General features: G+C 48.7%; 1 long non-coding RNA gene across 1 annotated transcript; it reads left to right on the plus strand.

Annotated features, from left to right (window-relative positions):
- The first annotated feature begins 268 nt into the window (after positions 1–268).
- LOC110744229 lies at positions 269–1,357 on the plus strand. The gene is made up of 2 exons (XR_002524581.2): positions 269–614; positions 710–1,357. It is a non-coding gene; the product is annotated as an uncharacterized LOC110744229 (long non-coding RNA).
- The last annotated feature ends 18,833 nt before the right edge of the window (positions 1,358–20,190 follow it).

A 20,190-nucleotide genomic window follows, 5' to 3' on the forward strand; every position in this document is an offset into this window, starting at 1 on the left:
CCCCATGTCTACTAAGAATACAGAAATTAAGCCGGGCGTGGTGGCGGGCGCCTGTAGTCCCGGCTACTCGGGTGCCTGAGGCAGGAGAATTGCTTGACCCGGCAGGCGGAGGCTCTGCACTCCAGCGTGGGCAAGAGAGCGACACTCCGTATCAAAAAAAGAAAAAGAAAAAACAAAGAAAGAGAGAGAGAGAGAGAGAAGAAAGAAAAAGAAAGAAAAGAAAAGAAAAAAAGAAAAGAAAAGAAAAGAAAAAAAAGAAAAGAAAAGAAAAGAAAAAAGAACCACACACACAAGACGCGGAGAGTTCGATGCTCAATCCCAGCCCTTGGGGGCCTGTTCCTCCCTCCCGGGAAGCGTCTCTCACCCGAGACTACAACTCCCATAAGGCATAGCGAGAACGGCGCTACGGGGAACCGGAAAACAGCCAGTTGCTTTCACACTCTAGGGACACCGCCCGCCCCTCGCCCTCCTTAAGTGCTATTTTTACATCGAATGCTTTCGTCTGCGAGTAGGTAAACTGAAACTAAGCTCATATCAAAAGGAGAAAGGCTGGAAGACGAGAGGCTACAAGCTCTAGAAGCTCCGAGCCAGGATGAAAATTAGCCAGCCCACAGGTGGGCTCTGCGCGGCCCCGAAAGTCGCACTCTGACGTGACCCTTTATGCCTCTCGTTTTTCCTTCCAGTCTCACTTCAAAGTTCTGTATTGCAGAAATGAAATCGGCGCCTTTCCCCACCGGTTCTTCCAAATACGAGCAAAGGACTCTCAAAACGCACGTTCCAGAAACTGTGTTTGCAACCATTCGTCCTTTTTTCCTGACACACGGGCCCCTGCTCCCCGCTAAGGTTGGGGTCCTGGACACCAACCTTAACTCTTATCAGTTTTGCGCTCTGATAGAAGGGCTTAGATTCCAGATTGACACTGGGCTCTCAAAGCCTGCTCCTCAATCTACTGATCCGGTCCAGCTTAAGATCCAGTAGAAAGAAAACATAGCCTGCCCGGACCGTAAACTTTCTATGTTTCAGACCCTCCATTTGTAAAATAGCCTAATAAAATCTCATCCTGGCTTACAGAGCAAGACAGCGTCCTGGTCCAAGAACCGGATGAGTCAAAAGGCATTACTGTTGAGTCAGACGTAGAATATATGAATACCTAGAAGTTCGTAAATGATTCTTAAAAGGCTGTTGAAATAGCGTTTTCAAGTTATAATCAGGTGTGACGATGAATGCTATGAATGCCGTTATTAAGAATAGTAAGTGCAGGATGTTGATAGGTTATTCTTGGGGGAAGGGAGATGGGGTATGTGAAGTCTGTACTTTCCCCCTCAATTTTGCTGTGAAACTAAACTGCTCTAAAAGTTGTTTTTTTTTTTTTTTTTTTTAAGTAACAATAAGAAATATAATAGGCCGGGCACGATGGCTCACGCCTGTAATCCCAGCACTTTGGGAGGCCAAAGCGTGTGGATCATTTGAGGTCAGGAGTTTCAAGACCATCCTGACCAACATAGTGAAACCCCGTCTTCACTACAAATACAAAAATTAGCCGGGCGTGATGGTGGGCGCCTGTAATTCCAGCTACTCCGGAGACTGAGGCAGGAGAATCACTTTAAGCCGGGAGGCGGAGGTTGCAGTGAGCCAAGATCATGCTACTGCACTCCAACCTGGGCAACAAGAGCGAAACTCTGTCTCAAAGAAAAAAAAAAATAGAAGTATAATAACCACTCATCAGATAAAATTACAAGAAATTTAAAGACTTTAATTGGCTTTCATTTGCAATAAAAAAATCAGATAACACCTCATTCTGTAAAATAAATTGAGTGTTCTGGTGATTTGGGTAGGAGACTGGCTTTATAAGCCAAAAAGTGGCTGCAGAAAGCAGAAAGAGATAACAAAAAGCAGATTGGTCGTTTCAAAGTTACTTTCCTTGTAAAGTTAAAGCACAGCCGACTTGCTTATCATGCCAGCTGTTTGAAACTGGCCTGTGTGGGGATGTGGCTATTGTCTCTCTCTCTCCTGATTTCTTGGAAGGTGGAATAAGCAACTTAGTTTCGGTTTGGTGACATGGTAGATCAGCATGAGTAACTTCATTTTGGTTTTGTCTATTGGGCCTAGTGCAGGAGCTCAGTTCAAACCAATGGCCTATAAATTTTATTTAACACCGTAATTGAGCTCTTATTATGTGCCAGTGATAAAGCTGCGACTTGAGCTCTGCTGTCTGACTCCAAAGTCCCTGGTGAAGAAAATGTTTAAAATGCTATGTCAAATTATCTGACCAGAATTGTGGCATATTAGAAAATGCTTGTGGCCGGGCGCAGTGGCTCACGCCTGTAATCCCAGCACTTTGGGAGGCCGAGGCGGGCGGCTCACAAGGTCAGGAGATCGAGACCACGGTGAAACCCTGTCTCTACTAAAAATACAAAAAAAAAAAATTAGCCGGGCGCGGTGGCGGGCGCCTGTAGTCCCAGCTACTCAGGAGGCTGAGGCAGGAGAATGGTGTGAACCCGGGAGGCAGAGCTTGCAGTGAGCCAAGATCGCGCCACTGCACTCCAGCCTGACAGAGACTCTGTCTCAAAAAAAAAAAAAAAAAAAAAGAAAAAAGAAAATGCTTGTAATCCCAACACTTTGGGAGGCAGGAGGATTGCTTGAAGCCAGGAGTTCAAGACCAAACTGGGCAACAAAGTGAGATCTTATCTCTACTAAAAATAAAATACAATAAATTAGCCAGACGTGATGGCGTGTGCCTGTATTCCTTTTTTTTTTTTTTGAGACGGAGTCTTGCTCTGCCGCCCAGGCTGGAGTGCAGTGGCCGGATCTCGGCTCACTGCAAGCTCTGCCTCCCGAGTTCACGCCATTCTCCTGCCTCAGCCTCCCGAGTTGCTGGGACTACAGGCACCCGCCACCTCGCCCGGCTAGTTTTTTGTATTTTTTTTAGTAGAGACGGGGTTTCACCGTGTTAGCCAGGATGGTCTCTATCTCCTGACCTCGTGATCCGCCCGCCTCGGCCTCCCAAAGTGCTGGGATTACAGGCTTGAGCCACCGCGCCCGGCCGCCTGTATTCCTAACTACTCGAGAGGCTGAGGCAAGATGGTCTCGTGGACCCAAGAGTTCGAGGCTGCAGTGAGCTATGATTGCACTATCAATGCACACGAGCCTGGGGGACAGAGCAAGACCCTGTCTCAAAAAAAGGAAGAAGAGGGTGGGGAAGAAAGGAAAGGAAGGAAGGGAGAGAGGGAGGGAGGGAGGGAGGAAGAAAGGAAAGAAATGCACTAGATGAGGTGTCAGAAGACCTGATTTAGAGTATCAGTTCTGCACTGGCTCCTTGCAGAACCATGCTTCCTTGATTTGTTAAGATTGGACAAAAACAATGATTCTGAAACTTAAAGGTCCACACAAATCACCTGGAGGTCTGGTTAAGATGCAACTTCTGCTTCAGGATGTCTGGGTGAGGTCTGAGATTCTACTTTTCTAGCAAGCACCCAGGTGAGCTTCATGTTGATTCAAGGACCACACTTGGAATAGCAAAGGACAGGATGGCCTCCAGATCCTTTTACACTCTAACATAATGAATCAGTCTTTCCTTCTAAACTTAGCTTTGTTACTATCAAGGAAATATTAAGGGAACTGTCAAAAAAGAGAGTGATTCAAGAAAATTCCTATCTGACGCCAAAAAATAAAAAGGAACTATTTAACTTATGATAATAATGTCTCTGGAAGGATTCACAAGCAACCCGTGAGAGTAGTTGCCTTCGGGGGAGGGACTAGATGGCCCTAGTACAGGCATGAGCCACCAAGCCTGGCGTCCATCTCATCTATTTAATTACAATCCAAGTTCCTTATGGGAAGAACCACTCAGGTAGATTCCTTTTACGCCTCCGGCAGCACTAGGCATATACCATGTTCTCAAGGAACTTTTGCTGAGCCATCAATCTGCTCATGAATATTATTCTATATTTATTTATTTCACTTCCTTTTAGCAGACATTCATTTGGCAAGCTTAGGCTATCACAGAATCATATGGCATTTGTGAAACTATCACTGAATCAAATAGATTCTCTGAATTTACCAAAGAGGACAAGGCCTAGGGCATAAAAAGTATGTATTACAAGTTCTTGTTTTTATTCCATTAATATTTCCTATAGATTAACATCCTTGGTCTACGTGACACCTTGCTGCACATTAGAATCATTGAGGGGAGCAAAAATAACAACAACAACAACAACAAAAACATGCTGACTGGGTACAGTGGCCCATGTCTGTAATCCCAGCATTTTGAGAGGCAGAGGTAGGAAGATCGCTTGAGCCCAGGAGTTCGAGACCAGCCTGGCAACCTAATGAGACCCTGTCTCTACAAAAAATTTTTTTAAAAAAATAAATAAATAAATTAGCCTGGTGGCATGCGTCTGTAGGCCCGGCTACTCAGGAGGCTGAGGTAGGAGGATTGCTTGAGCCCAGGAGGTTGAGGCTGCAGTGAGCTGTGATTGCACCACTGCACTCCAGCCTGGGTGACACTGCAAGCCACGCCTCCCGATTTCAAGCGATTCTCCTGCCTCAGGCTCCCAAGTAGTTGGGACTACAGGCATGTGCCACCATGCCCAGCTAATTTTGTGTGTTTAGTAGAGACGGGGTTTCTTCATGTTGGTCACTGGGTCAGGCTGGTCTCGAACTCCGAACCTCAGGTGATCCATCCGCCTCGGCCTCCCAGAGTGCTGGGATTACAGGCGTGAGCCACAGTGCCCAGCCGAGTGTTTCAGAGTTGTATTAAAGATATTTTAGCTCTCACTCTAGGATGTTTGTGCTCGGACATAATCAGCAGCACTACCTCACCATCACCACTAGGGGGACTAGAACCAAAGGAATTATCAAGCTGCTAGATACAGTGTTTACCTTCACTGATTGCTGCTCAATATTCTATTAACGTTTTTTCTTTGAAGCATATTTCTATTTTATGCATATTAAAATGCTTTAAAAATTCAAACTCTAGTAGAATATAGGAAATTAAAGACTGATTCTCATTTCCAATTCGCACGCACAAAATAGTCACTGTTAATAAGATTTTTGTGTATCTTTCCAGATATTTTCATGTTTAATCTTTAAACCCATGATGTGTCCCCTGACTACCACTCTAACTTCATCTTCTACCACTCACATCTTTTTTTTTTTTTTTTTTTTTTTGAGACGGAGTCTCGCTCTGTCGCCCAGGCTGGAGTGCAGTGGCCGGATCTCAGCTCACTGCAAGCTCCGCCTCCCGGGTTTACGCCATTCTCCTGCCTCAGCCTCCCGAGTAGCTGGGACTACAGGCGCCGGCCACCGCGCCCGGCTAGTTTTTTGTATTTTTTTTAGTAGAGACGGGGTTTCACCGCGTTAGCCAGGATGGTCTCGATCTCCTGACCTCGTGATCCGCCCGTCTCGGCCTCCCAAAGTGCTGGGATTACAGGCTTGAGCCACCGCGCCCGGCCTACCACTCACATCTTAAACTTGTCAAACTTGTTCCAGCCAGCCGGGCGCGGTGGCTCACGCCTGTAATCCCAACACTTTGGGAGGCCGAGGCGGGCGGATCACGAGGTCAGGCGATCGAGACCATCCTGGCTAACACAGTGAAACCCCGTCTCTACTAAAAACTACAAAAAATTAGCCGGGGCGGTGGCGGGTGCTTGTAGTCCCAGCTACTGGGGAGGCTGAGGCAGGAGAATGGAGTGAACCTGGGAGGCGGAGCTTGCAGTGAGCCAAGATCGAGCCACTGCACTCCAGCCTGGGCAGCAGAGTGAGATTCAGTCTCAAAACAAAAACAAAACAAAACAAAAAACTTGTTCCAGCCTCAGGACCCTTGCCCTCACTACATTATCTTCCTGAACACTTTCTTGTCTTTCTTTTTCTTTTTCCTTTTTTTTATTTTTGAGACAGGGTCTGGTCTCACTGTACTGTGGCCCTGCTGCACTCACTGCAACCTCCGCCTCCTGAGCTTAAGGGATCCTCCCACCTCAGCCTCCCTGGTATCTGGGACTATAGGCGCATGTCACCACGCCCAGCTAATTTTGTATTTTTTGTAGAGATAGGGTTTCACCATGTTGCCCAGACCAGTCTTGAACTCCTGAGCTCAAGCAATCAACCCGCCTTGGCCTCCCATAGTCCTGGGATTACAGACAGGCGTGAGCCACGGCGCCAGGTCCTGGACCACTTTCTTTTCCCTGGTTCCCTCACTCAGATGTCAGCTCCTATGTCACTCCCTCACAGAGGCCTGTTGTGACACCCATCAAGTAACTATTGCCCAATCTAAGTCACTCTCCATCACAAACGTTTGAGATTGCCTTGTTCCTATAAGTGCTTGCTTAGTCACTGCTAAAATGTGACCTCCCTGAGAGCAGGAGCCTGGATGCCTTGTTTACTTCCATATCCCAAGTGTCTAGAACACAAATTAAGAACTCAAAAGCATCTGTTAATTGAAAGAAATGAATGAAAGAATGCTCTCTATACTATTCTGCAACTTGTATTTTTCACCTAATCTTAAACGAGTTATATTTTACTGTATGTGGATAAGCTTTATTTCAGTCATATCCTTAATGTTATTTTTTGTTTTTGTTTTTGTTTTTGTTTTTGAGATGGAGTCTGGCTCTGTCGCCCAGGCTGGAGTGCAATGGCGCGATCTCGGCTCACTGCAAGCTCCGCCTCCCGGGTCTACGCCATTCTCCTGCCTCAGCCTCCAGAGTAACTGGGACTACAGGCGCCCTCCACCACAACTGGCTAATTTTTTGTTTTTGTTTTTAGTAGAGACGGGGTTTCACTGCGTTAGCCAGGATGGTCTCGATCTCCTGACCTTGTGATCCTCCCGTCTCAGCCTCCCAAAGTGCTGGGATTACAGGCGTGAGCCACCGCGCCCGGCATCGTTAATGTTTTAAATTTGATTTTCTTTGGGTTACACATTCACATGGCTCAAAAATAAAACAATATGAAAAGGTATTCAGTGAAAAATCTCACATCCACTTCTATCTCTCATCTGTCTAGTTCTCACACGACCAGGTAACCGTTCCTGAGAGGAGCCGGGCACATTCCTCAGCCCCGGGCTCAAAACAAACAAGCCCAGTACAAACACATCCCATCCTCCCATCCCACCATATATCGCCATATATCTCTCAAACTTCCCGAGCCCAGTACAAACACATCCCATCCTCCCATCCCACCACATATCTCTCAAACTTCCTGAGCCCAGTACAAACACATCCATCCTCATCCCACCACATATAAGCCATATATCACCATAAACTTCCTGAGCCCAGTACAAGCACATCCCATCCTCCCATCCCACCATATCTCTCAAACTTCTGAGCCCAGTACAAACGCCTTACCACCTGGAAGGTCTCGATAAGAGACAGCCGTTCAGGTTTTACTGAAAGTGCAGGGAACCGAAGAATTCCTTTGTTCCCCTGTAGCTTTTGGGCTATAAAAAGCAAGCTTTTCGCATTGTTCGGGGCCCTCTTATGCTGTGTAATGGAGGACCGAGTTGTTGTCATAAAAGATCCTTGCGGCTTGGCTGACTCTGGACTCTGGTGGTGGTCTTCTTTGGGGAACAGGGTCTGGGCATCTGGGGGCTCTTGATACAAGCCCCACCAGACCCTGGTCAACGGATCTGCTAGGATCGATCTACTGATAGGTGAGCTGGCTCTCGTCTCCGTTTGTCTGTCTGTGTCTGTGTCTCTATGTCTGTTCTGAATCTGAATCTGTATTTCAGCAGTCTGAAACTGGAGCTGGCACAGTCCTGGTGACTGGCTATGGGGCTGACCAGTGGAACTGATGGGAGACGTCCCCTGGCTCTCCGTCTGATCTGAACTGCCCAAGCACCCGGTTTGGGGTTTGGGCAATCGCTGTCTCTGATCTGAACTGCCCGAGAGCGGTTTGGGTGGGCAGTAGCTATCTCTGATCTGAACTGCCCGGCGCCCGGTCTGCAGTTTGAGCAGTAGCTGTCTCTGATCAAAACTGCCTAGCACCCGGTCTGCGGTTTGGGCGGTAGCTGTCTCTGATCTGAACTGCCCCTAAGCGCCCGGTTTGGGGTTTGAGCATTAACTGTCTCGATCTGAACTGCCCCAAAGCGCCCGGTCGCGGTTTTGGGTAGTAGCTGTCTCTGATCTGGAACTGCCCGGCGGTTTGGGGTTTAGACGTGCTTTATCTCTGATCTGAACTGCCCCGAGCGCCGGTTTGGGGTTTGACGTGCTTCATCTCTAGTCTGAACTGCCCGGCGCCCGGTCTCGCGGTTTGGAGCGGCAGCTGTCTCTGATCTGGGCTGCGGGAACACGATGCATTGACTAAATATCATTAATAAGTCAGATCAGATTTCGCTGCGGGGATTCAGAAACCCACATTCCTTTACAGGAAGAGACTACAAATTATTACAGGATGGTAATACCCAGGCACTCTCTCTCTTTACAAATAATTTCAAGTAAGAGCAAGGGGCCATGATCTTGGTATGGAAATCAGGAAAGGAAATGTACTCTGTGTAAGCTCCGAATGGCCTGCCTTTGATGTAGGGTAGCCACCGAAGGAACCTTCGACTACTTCGGTCATCAGTGGGGTAAAGTCCAAGATTTTCCCTACCTGGGCGTGCGAGCCACTTAAGATCAAATCCCTTATATCCTCATGGCGGGACAGCGGTGAACCGGCCTCCTTGGCTGTCCCTTTTCAATTAGCCTCTGAACCTGTAAGGCACTGGTTGCTCGACCACTAAAATCCAAGCAACCAACTGCCCCGCATCTGTTCTACCTGATAGCGAGACCCGCATTCACAGAACCCCCTCCATTACCCCTCGAGACCCCCAGGCCCCGGCCCCGGGCTGAGTGTGGGAGGGAGCAGGCAGGAGGAGGCTGACCCGTACACACGGAGGCCGGCTGATGGGAGGCCAACTTTGGAGGGCCAGGCGGGCGCCCACTTCGTGGCTAGCCCCAGCCGCCTGACTCCCGCGGTGGCTTTACCCCTTCGAAATAGGACCCCAGATGACACAGGAATCCCCAGGCTCCAGTACCCAGCCATTCTGCTGTGATCATAGCCTTAACTGGAAGACTCAGAGTGCTGGTTTTCCAGACAACCCCAAAAGGTACTGGCTACTGGATAGTGTCATGTTCACCCACCAGCCCACTTGGGATGATTGCCAGCAACTCCTCCGAATCTTGTTTACCACGAGGAAGGCGAGAGAATACAGGTAGAAGCTAAGCTGGTCGGGGGCGACAGTCAACGACTGCCAACCCGACCTCATAATGTTGTTATTACTTCGTTCCAGTTACGTATTACTGCGTGGAACCTACGGCAGAAGGTAGAGGCAGCTACACCTTCTCATGAACTCTAATGGCAGGTCTCCAGGCAGCTGCTGGCAAGCCCACTAATTTATTTCAAAGTATATTCTATTCTGCAGGGAAAAGACAGAGCCCAGCCACCTACTTAGAAAGATTAATGGAAGCTTTTAGACCAGTACCATGATCCAGAAGGCTCCAGGAAGTCAAGGCAGCTGTTGTAGTATCTTTTAAATGAAATCAGGCAGCCCCAGATATTAAAAACTCCAGAAATTAGAGAGCCCGGCGGGAAGGAAGCGGATTCAAGACCTCCTTCAGATGTAGCGGGTTTACAATATGAATACTCCAGAGGAAAGGCAATTTAAGGCCACTGAAAAAGTATTAAGGTCCCTGGCAGCAGTGGTACAGAAAAGAGCATCTACAGCCAGAGCGCAGCCTGGGCCCCAGGCATGATGATCTGAGAAGGGCAGTGCCCTGCAGGAGGCTGGCCACTGGGTAAGAGAGCTGCCCCAAAAAAGAAACAGGACAGTGACCCCTAGGTCTACCCGTGCCACTAGTCACTCAAGATGAGGAGCCAGGGAGAGGCGGGGTTGGGATCCTCCCAAACCCTGGGGTAACTTTGCAGAGTGGAGGTCCCCAGTCCCAGTTCTTGAGTGCGTCTGAGGGCACAGCACTCAGTCTTAGTTAAAACTAATGAAATTATCCTCCAAGTCCTCTCGTGGGTACAGGGGCCACAGAAGTTAAGAGAAATACCCACATGGACCCAACACAAAGAACAGTAAACCTACAGACCAGAATGTAACCCATTCTTTTCCTGGTCATCTCTGAGAGCCCCTGTCTCGTAGGGAGGGGCCTGCTAGCAAATGGGAGCACAGATCCATTTCTTCCCTGAGGGCCGGTGGTGACCAGCTCCCTGACCCGTGTCCGTCCTGACTATAACCCTAGAAGATGATACTGGCTCCTGAGGCGGCGACTGAGCCAGGACACAGCAACTGACTCCAGCAATATCAGAAGCTTGGGGAAGCGGGGGGCTTAGGACTAGCAACCAAAACACCGTCCTGCCTTGTTTGTTGAATTTAAGCCTGGGACAAAGACCCACGTCTTGAATACGCCAATACCGATGCCCCTAGAAGGCCAAAGGTACTTGCCTTATCCGTAGCTCCTTGACCAAGAGGTCCTTAAGCCCAGCGCCCTGGAATACTCCATTGTTGCGATACGAGAAACCTAATAGTGGAGAATACAGACCTGTACAAGACTTAAGAGAAATCAATAAGGGTTGTGGTTGTCAACTGTGCCTAACCTGTACCACTCCTGAGTACCTTTAAACCCTAAACATCAATGGTGCACTGTTTTCAGATTTGAAGATGCTTTCTTCCAGTTTGCCTTCCCAGCCCCTCAGAGCCAAAAAAGCTCTTAGCCCTTGGTGAACTGGCCCTGACAGGGCATAAGTGGCTTGACGGACCAGGCTGCCTCAGGAGTTGAAAACTCTCCACCCTGTTGATGAGGCCCTCCAGGAGCCACAGGTGATACGAAGCGCCAAACACCCTGAAATAACTTTACTACAGTATGTTGATGACCTCCTAATTGCTGCTGAGACCCAAGCTTGCATCAGGGACCAAGGGTCTCTTATAAGCTCTGGGGAATCTGGGCTACGAGACCTTTCGGCAAAAGAAAGCTCAAATCTGTAAGCCAGAGGTAACATATCTAGGGGTACCTGTAAAAGGGCAGCTGGTTAACAGAGCGCCCGGAAACAAACTGTTCTGCAGATCCCAGGCCACAATCCACCCACGACAAGAGTGAGGGAATTCCTGGGGTCAGCGGGGATTTTGCAGACTATGGATACCTGGGTTGCAGAACCCTGGCTAAACCTTGTATCCAGGCAACCTGGGGCAGCAGCCATTTATTGGACAGGCCAGTAGTCGGCTTTCCAACAGATTAAAACCCGCCTTACTCTCTGCGCCTGCTGGGGCTGCCTGATGTTGCAGCCCTTCCACCTATATGTGGGCGAGAATATGGGTGTCGCCAAGTGACGCTCAGAACAGGCCCCTGGCGACCAGTTGCCTACCTGTCAAAGAAGTTAGACCCACAGTGGCTGCGAGGGTGGCCCCTTGTCTCGAATGATTGCAGCCACGGCTCTGAGTAGTGCAGATGCTGATAAACTTGTCATGGGACAAGAATTGTGGTCGTTACTCCACTGCCATCGAAGGTGTGCACTCAAACAGCCACCTAATCAATGGATGAGTAGCCGATACCACTACCAAGGACTACTACTAAATCCTCTCAGGATAACTTTCCTGCCCAGAGCCTTAAACCCTGCCTGCGCTGCTGCCCAGCAGGACCTGGGCCCACTCCATGACTGCACGAGATACTAGCTCAGGTGCGGAGTTCGAAGACCTGCAGGACCGCCCTTCCTGGCCGCCGACCTCGTCTGGTTCACTGATGGGAGCAACTTCATGCATCAAAAGGCCAGAGAGTGCAGCTGGAAGCTGACGGCTTCAAGACTGAGTAATCTGGGAACCCCTGCCCAGAGACGATAGCCCAGAAGGCGAACTGATAGCTCACCCAAGCTCTTACTAGAGGCGGGAAGAAGCTGACAGTATACAGACAGCCGATGTCTTTGCAACGGTGCATATACATGGGGCCATTACAGGGGCCGAGGGGTTACTGGCGGCTGAAGGAAAAGAGATAAAAGCAAACAGAGATCCCTAGCCCTGCTAACACCAGCCCTATGGAGGCCAGAAAATTTGGCCATTATTGCATTGCCAGGGCATCAGAAACCTACTCAGCTGCTCAAGGCAACTTTCCTGCAGCAGACCAAGCTGCAAGGAATGTGGCAAAGGCTCCCAGCCAACTCCTTACACTCCAGCTCCTGACCGGGCCCCGGGACTTGCCATATTTCCCTGAATATTCAGAACAAGATCTCCAGTGGATTGACAAACTTCCCCTGGAAACAAAAGATCCAGAAGGGTGGTGGACTGATACTAATGACCAAACCATCTACCAGAAAACTAGGACAACAGGTGTTGAACACATCCACCCGAACCCACTTACCTATAGGGGCCGGCCCGGATGATAGACCTGATCAGGCGGCTCAAGCTCAAATCAGACATATAGCTGAGGCGGCCAGCAGTATCGTGACAGTTGCCAAGTCTGCCAGCTTAACAAGCGCTATACCCCCAAATCTCAAGCTGCAACAGGAACAAGGCTCAGGGGAACCAGGCCTGGTATCTACTGATAGATTTTACTGGCTCGGCAGGGAAAGTACAGGTACGGTGCTTACTTGTCTTTTGTAGATACTTTTCAGGGTGGTGGACTGAAATTTAACCAAAGAGAGAAAACTGCTCAGGTCGTATAGAAAATTCTGGAAGATATCCTTTTCCGGGTAGCCAAGCTTCCCCCGTCCAGATCAAGATCCAGATAATGGGCCAGCTTTTAGGTAAACTAAGGTAAGAGTCAGGATTTGGCTTCAAGCATCCTTGGGGCAAATTGGAAGCTACATTTATTTGGGCCCCCAGAGTTCAGGACAGGTAGAAAGGATGAATGGGACCTTAACAAAAGAACCTTAACTAAATTGACTATGGAGACTGGCTAGTGGGTAGTCCTTCTCCCTCGCTCTGTTCGGGCCCGTAATACCCCTTTACAGACTGGGCCTTACCCCTTATGAAATATCATGTATGAGCAGACCCCACCCCTAGTTCCCAGCCTAAGATGATCTGCTCAAGTCTGAAACAGAAATGTCTCTGAACCCTTATTTTCCTACAAGCCTTGCAAAAAATTCATCACAAGAAATCTGGCCCAAGCTGGAAGGAACTATATGAGACCCGGTCCCCGCCGACACCCCATCCATTACCAACCCGGAGACTGGGTCCTGGTCCAGCGACACCCGACAGAACCTAGAACCCAGGTGGAAGGACCACTCCAGTACTCCTAACCACACCCACCGCCCTAAAGGTAGAGAGGCATCGGCGTCGTGGATCCACCCCACCCGTCAAGCCCGGTGGACCCAATCTCCGACCTCCTGGGACCAACCCGCGGCGGCTGAAGCGTTTCCGTGGACTGTGGACAGGCTAGAAACAACCCCTTAAAACTCACCCTGCGCCGACAGCATAGCTCTGCAAACATGTGAGTTAGGTGGTGACTCTCTAGATTGAGTAAGCCTAGTGGCATGGGGAAAAGAAAACATAAACCAGCTCTAATCCCGCTGTCTGGAAATTCTACGGCTTTATGAAAATAAACCCACCCTGGGCAACCTCATAAGCCGGAAATTAGTGGCCAGTGCAGATTGCCCCTCCTCAGGGTGCAATAGCCCAATTTCACTAAATTTTACCGTTCCCAATAGCCAAACCAGTGGCACCAATGATATGTAGTATGGTCCAGACTCAATGTAAGCACTATTGGTGGCACCAGAAGTGCTAGCTGCCTTATAACTATTGTATCGTCCATAAGCCAATGGTGGGTGGAAAAAAGAACAGATGACTTGGATGGCCCAGCTTCCATTGTAGGCGAGATGGAGACCTTTCATATACATGGATGGTTGAGACCCCTGGAACTCCAGCTGGACTGCAGCGCCTCCAGCAGGGGCTGTATACTACTCCCTACGCCTCCACATAGCCTAGTAGTCACACCTCTATCTGTGGGGTCCTGGAGTGGAAACGACCCTGGTCCATGGAAATATCCAGCAACGAAAACCGCCTGACACAAAGATTTACGTCCCTTTTTTCCTGGTTAAAATTATTGCAGAAGGAATAGAACTTGCTAACCTTACAGGACTTCACGAAGCCTGTCTGGCTGCTTTCTGTGTGCCACTCTGGGTAGATCCACCAGCTAACAGCTGTCCCTCTGCCATGGGATCCTCTGCACTCTGCTGAAGCTAACAACCACCGCAACCTCTCACTATGCCCCTGTCCTAATTGCCACTATACCCACAGCCAAGAAGAAGTTTCCCTACTGCTCGAAGGAACTAATTCCAGCCTCTGCAGCACATCACTGCAAGCCCTAATATCACCTTAAAAAATATGGGCAATTATGCAGATTGGCAATGGAACATTATCTAAAACCTATCAAACCCCTCTGTTACGCAACCTACGTGTCTTCTGTCACATTAGTTCCCGGTTGACTCTACTTACTGCGGCGAGTTCCTAGGGTATACCGGCAGCTTCTGGACTAGATGCTGTTATTCACCCAAGTCCTAGACCGAGACCTGCACGAGCCATATTTCTCCCTACATTGCAGGAGTCTCCCTCACATCCTTCATGGCAGCCCGGGACTGGCGGGGAGCCTTAGGTCACCCCGCCTAGGAGTAACAAGCTGTACCAACAGAGTGTTTGCCATTGCTATGGAGGAGTCAGCTGGTCCCCGCCTTGCCTCCCTCCAGCGGCAGCTCAGTCCCTAGCACAGGTAACTGGGAACGGGAGGGCCTTAGACCCTCACTGCTGAGAAAAGAGTGCGTGTATGTTCCTGGAGAGCTGTTGTTTCACCATAAATGAATCGGACTGTGGAGGACGGGTCCAACAGTTCATAAGTTAAGCACAGAAGTAGAACTACGGCAGTTTGCTGGCTGCAGACCAATGGTGGAACTCATCTATGTTTTTCTCTGTTGGCCCTTGGACCTGCTGAGTCTTCTATTTCACCTTACCGTGGGACCTTGTATTGTTAACAGAATTTTACGGTTCGTTAGAAAGGTTTGACACTGTACAACTCATGGTCCTCAGAGCTAATACCAACCTATGGCAGCTGAAACAAGAATCAGACTTGTAAAGACCCAAGGGTGTCCTAGAGATACCTGAAAGAGGGAGGAATGAGAGGAGCGGGCACATTCACCCAGCCCGAGACTCCAAAACAAACAAGCCCGAAAGTACAAACACATCATCCCACCACATATGCATGCATATGTCTCTCAAACTTCTGAGCCCAGTACAAACATCCATCACTCCATCCCACCACATATCTCTCAAACTTCCTGAACCCAATTTACAAACACATCCCATCCTCCCATCCCACCACATATCTCTTCCTGAGCCCAGTACAAACACACCTGGAAGGTCTCCGATAAAGGAGACAGCCGTTCAGGTTTTACTAAGCCCGGGAACGAAAAGTCGCTGTTCCCCTCTTAACTTTCGGACTATAAAAAGCAAGCACTTCGCATTGTTCGGGGCCCTGCTCTTGTATGCTGCAATGGCAATGGAGGGACCAGGTTGACTTTGTCATAAAGATCCTTGCAGCTTGGCTTTGACTCACGGACTCTGGTGGTCTTCTTTGGGGAACAGAGGGTCTGGGCATAACTTTGTTCAGTTTATTGTATATCCTTTATTGCAAAATCACATTACTTATATATTCTTTTGTTTTTGTTTTGGGCGAAGTCTCACCTGTCACAGGCTGGAGTGCAATGGTGTGATCTCAGCTCACTGCAACCTCTGCCTCCCAGGTTGGAGGCGATTCTGCCTGCCAGCCTCCTGAGTAGCTGGGATTACAGGGATTACACAGGTGCACACCACCACACTCAGCTAATTTTTTTTGTGTATGTTTTAGTAGAGATGGGGTTTTCACCATGTTGGCCAGGCTGGTCTTGAATCCTGACCTCTTAGTCCTTGCCACCTCGGCTTTCCAAAGTGCTGGGATTGGGCATGAGCCACAGTGCACAGACATATATATTCTTTTTTTCTTTTTTTTTTTTTTTTTTTTTTTTTTGAGGCAGTCTTGCTCTGTCTCGGGCTGGAGTGCAGTGGCCAGATCTCAGCTCACTGCAAGCTCCGCCTCGGGGTTCCATTCCTGCCTCCAGCCTCCCGAGTAGCTGGGACTACAAAAGAGGCATCCCTCCACCGCCACCGGCTAGTTTTTGTAGTTTTATTTTTTTTTTTTTTGAGGCCGGAGTCTGCATCCTGCCCGCTTGAGCTGGGTGTGTGGCGGATCCCAGCTCACTGCAAGCTCCGCCTCCCGGGGTTCCGCAGCCATTCTCCTGCCTCAGCCTCCCGAGTAGCTGGGACTACAGGCGCTCCGCCTCACGCCCGGCTAGTTTTTGTATTTTTTGACGGGGTTTCGTGTTAGCAGGATGGTCTCGATCTCCCTGACCTCGTGATCCAGCCGTCTGCGGCCTCCCAAAGTGCTGGGATTACCAGGCGTGAGCCACGGCTTGACCCTTTTTTTTTGAGATGGGTCTCACTCTGTCACCCAGGCTGGAGTGGAGTGGTGCAATCTCGGCTCACTGCAATCTCCGCCTCCCTGGTTCAAGAGATTCTTCTGCCTCAGCCTCAGCCTCCCGCGTAGCTGGGATTGCAGGCACCCACCATCATGCCCTTTCTGAACATTGCATATAAATGGAATCATATAACATGTGGTCTTTTGTGACTGGTTTGTTAGCATAATGTCTCAAAGGTTCATTCATGTTGTAGTATGTATGAGTACTTTATTTCTTTGTTTGTTTGAGACAGGGTCTTGCTCTGTCACCCAGGCTGGAGTGCAGTGGCACCATCATGGCTCACTGCAGCCTTGACCTCCTGAGCCCAATCAATCCTCCTGCCTTAGCCTCCCAAGTAGCTGGGACCACAGGCGCATGCCACCACATCCCACTAATTTTAAAATTTTTTGTAGAAACAGGGGCTCCCTATGTTGCCCAGACTAGTCTCAAACTCCTGGGCTCAAGCATTCCTCTCGCTTCAGCCTCCCAAAGGGCTGGGATTGTAGGTGTGAGCCATGGCACCTAGCCACTTCATTGTTTGTTTATTTGTTGTTGTTTTTTTTTTTTTTGAGGTGGAGTTTCCCTTTGTTGCTTTGGGCTGGAGTGCAATGAATTGCTGTCTCAGCTCACCACAAGCCTCCGCTTCGGGTTCAAGCAATTCTCCTGCCTCAGCCTCCAGAGTAGCTGGGATTACAGGCATGCACCACTACCCCCGGCTAATTTTGTATTTTTAGTAGAGATGGGGTTTTTCCATGTTGGTCAGGCTGGTCTCCAACTCCTGACCTCAGTTGATCCGCCTGCCTCAGCCTCCCAAAGTGCTGGGACTACAGGTATGAGGACTGCGCCCACCCTACTTCATTCTTTTTTATGGCCAAATAATATTCCATTGTATGGCTATGCCATTTTTTAAAAATCCATACATCAGTTAATGGACATTTGTGTTCTTTCCACCACAATTTTTTTTTTTTTTTTTTTTTGAAACAGGCAAGGAAAGACCTTTAGAACTGTGAAGTTGAGGCCGGGCATGGTGGCTCACGCCTGTAATCCCAGCACTTTGGGAGCCAAGGCAGGCGGATCACGAGGTCAGGAGATTGAGACCATCCTGGCTAACATGGTGAAACCCCGTCTCTACTAAAAATACAAAAAATTAGCCAGGCATGGTGGCGGGCGCCTGTAGTCCCAGCTACTTGGGAGGCTGAGGCAGGAGAATGGCGTGAACCTGGGAGGCAGAGCTTGCAGTGAGCTAGATTGTGTCACTGCACTCCAGCATAGGGGACAGAGTAAGACTCCGTCTCAAAAAAAAAAGAACTGTGAAGATGAAATAACACTAAGCCATTTCCTTAATTGCTATAACTGAGCAGTCAAATCTGGTGGGCAAAACATCAGGCTAGGAAGCACAAACACTCAAAATAATGACCTTGCCACAGAAGGGTTATCTGTGTAATATTGACGTTTCTCAGCTTTGAACTTTGTTTCCCAAATGTAAACTGACTTCTACCTACACATCTACTATGGAAGAATGAAATCGAATCAAGCTCTTTGAATTGCTTGGAGAAATGCTTACCAACTCATTTAAAACTACTGTTTTCTATAAGAAAAAGGTAGGAGGAAGAAGTTAACTAATAAAGAAATGTGGGGCCGGGTGTGGTGATTCACGCCTGTAATCCCAACACTTTGAGAGGCCAAGGTAGGAGGATAGTTTGCGGCTAAGGAGTCCAAGATAAACCTGGAAAACACAGTGAGGCTCAGTCTCTACAAAATATTTAAAAATTAGCCAGGCATGGTGGCACACACCTGTAGTCCCTGCTACTCCAGAGGCTGGGGTGGGAGGATTGCTTGAGCCCGGGAGGTGGAGGCCGCAATGAACAATGATCATGCCACTGTACTCCAGTTTGGGCAACAGAGACTTGAGGCCTAGAGAGATAAAATCAGAGTCTCTCAGGCCTCAGAGTAGCACTTAGTTCACTTAAAGCTACTGTGCTTTGTAAGAACAAAGGAGGTCCGGCGCGGTGGCTCACACCTGTAATCCCAGCACTTTTGGGAAGCCGAGGCAGGTGGATCATTTGAGATCAGGAGTTCGAAACCAGCTTGACCTACATAGTGAAACCCCGTCTCTACTAAAAATACAAAAATTAGCTGGGTGTGGTGGCGCGCGCCTGTAATCCCAGCTACTCAGGAGGCCAAGGCAGGAGAATCGCTTTGAACCCGGGAGGCAGAGGTTGCAGTGAGCCGAGATTGTCCCACTGCACTCCAGCCTGGGCGACAGAGCAAGACTCCCTCTCAAAAAAAAAGAAAAGAAAAGAAAAGAAAAAAGAAAGAAAGAAAAAGAAAAAAGGAAAGGGAAGAAGCCAACTAATAAAAAAGCATAATACCTTCTTCGCCAGATACGGATGTGGTGGCAGGCACCTGTAATCCCAGTTACTCAGGAGGCTGAGGCCACAAGAACCCAGGAGGCGGAGCTTGCAGTGAGCCAAGATTGAGCTACTGCACTCCAGCCTGGGCGACAGAGCCAGACTGTCTCAAAACAAACAAACAAAAAACCCTTCTTCATAGTTCCTGTGGAATATATACTCCAAATATCAAGTATGCCCTAATATCATTGTCTACCCTTGAGTATTTATGGCAGACTAAATCAGCTTGACTTATAAATAGAATCTGCTAACTAAAATGCAATGAGCCTTTGCCTGGAAGGTAAAACGTGAGCTCCCAGCTCGCTCCAAAAGCAGCCTTCACTGCAGATGGGAATAAGCTTAGGAGTTTAAAAAATATTCATACCTGGGTCCCATCCCCACAGATTCTGTTGTAGTTCGTCTGAAGTCCAACCTTAGCATTGAGATTTTAAGAGCTCCCCAGAGGACTTTAATAGCGAGTCAAGGTTGGAAACCACCGCCAGCTGAGTTCCACCTGGGTTCCATTCTTGTGTCTTTACAATGATCCCTTTCAAAGACTCACTGAGGTTTTTTGCTGTCATTGTCTTCTGTTGCATTATTTAAAATAAACTTTGAGACCTACATTGAGATTTAGATTTTGGTATCTTCCCAATCCCTGGGTCACACAAAGGCCTGAGGGCTGACCTAGAAGCAAACCACCCTCCTCCCCTGACCTTGTGGTCTAGAGGAGATCGGCCACTCTGTACACAGTCCTCCTGCAGCTCAGTACCCTTTTCCCTTGGCAGTGCCGTGGGTTTGTTTTTGAGTGTGTTTTCAGAGGGACCTTCTTCCAGCTATCTTAGTTAAGGTTTTGCGTCTCCCATATCCCTTTGGTCTGACAGGGAAAGAATGCATGCAGGAAGAACAGCCACCTCCTTACCTTCCCCACCCCCAAACCCCACCCCCTCCATTTGCACTGATACAGACTTGACTGGAGAGTAGGAGAAGTGAAAATCCCAATTTGATGGGTGGCTGTACTGAGCCATTACATTCTAGCCTCAGGCAGAACAAAGCTACTTCCTACCATCCTGTTTGTTCGTTTGTTTAATTTTAAACATATATTAATGTTTGACACATATGGCACCCCCCCAAAAAAAAAGTCTCCTTTGACCTATTCACGGTTTTCTGAAACCATAGGATTTCCACCATACGTACTACGTACCCTGAGAGTGAGTTCAACAAGGTACTCACGTGCTGCTCACCCACCAAGTGCCCTACACTCTGCCAAGCATTGGCGACCCCAGATGTTTAATTTACAGAATAAGGAGCCCTCCTCAAAACATTTAATTCAGTTACAGTACTTTTCTTCATTGGACAG

Source organism: Papio anubis, chromosome 11 (assembly GCF_008728515.1).
Source record: "Papio anubis isolate 15944 chromosome 11, Panubis1.0, whole genome shotgun sequence".
NCBI classification, from domain to species: domain Eukaryota; kingdom Metazoa; phylum Chordata; class Mammalia; order Primates; family Cercopithecidae; genus Papio; species Papio anubis.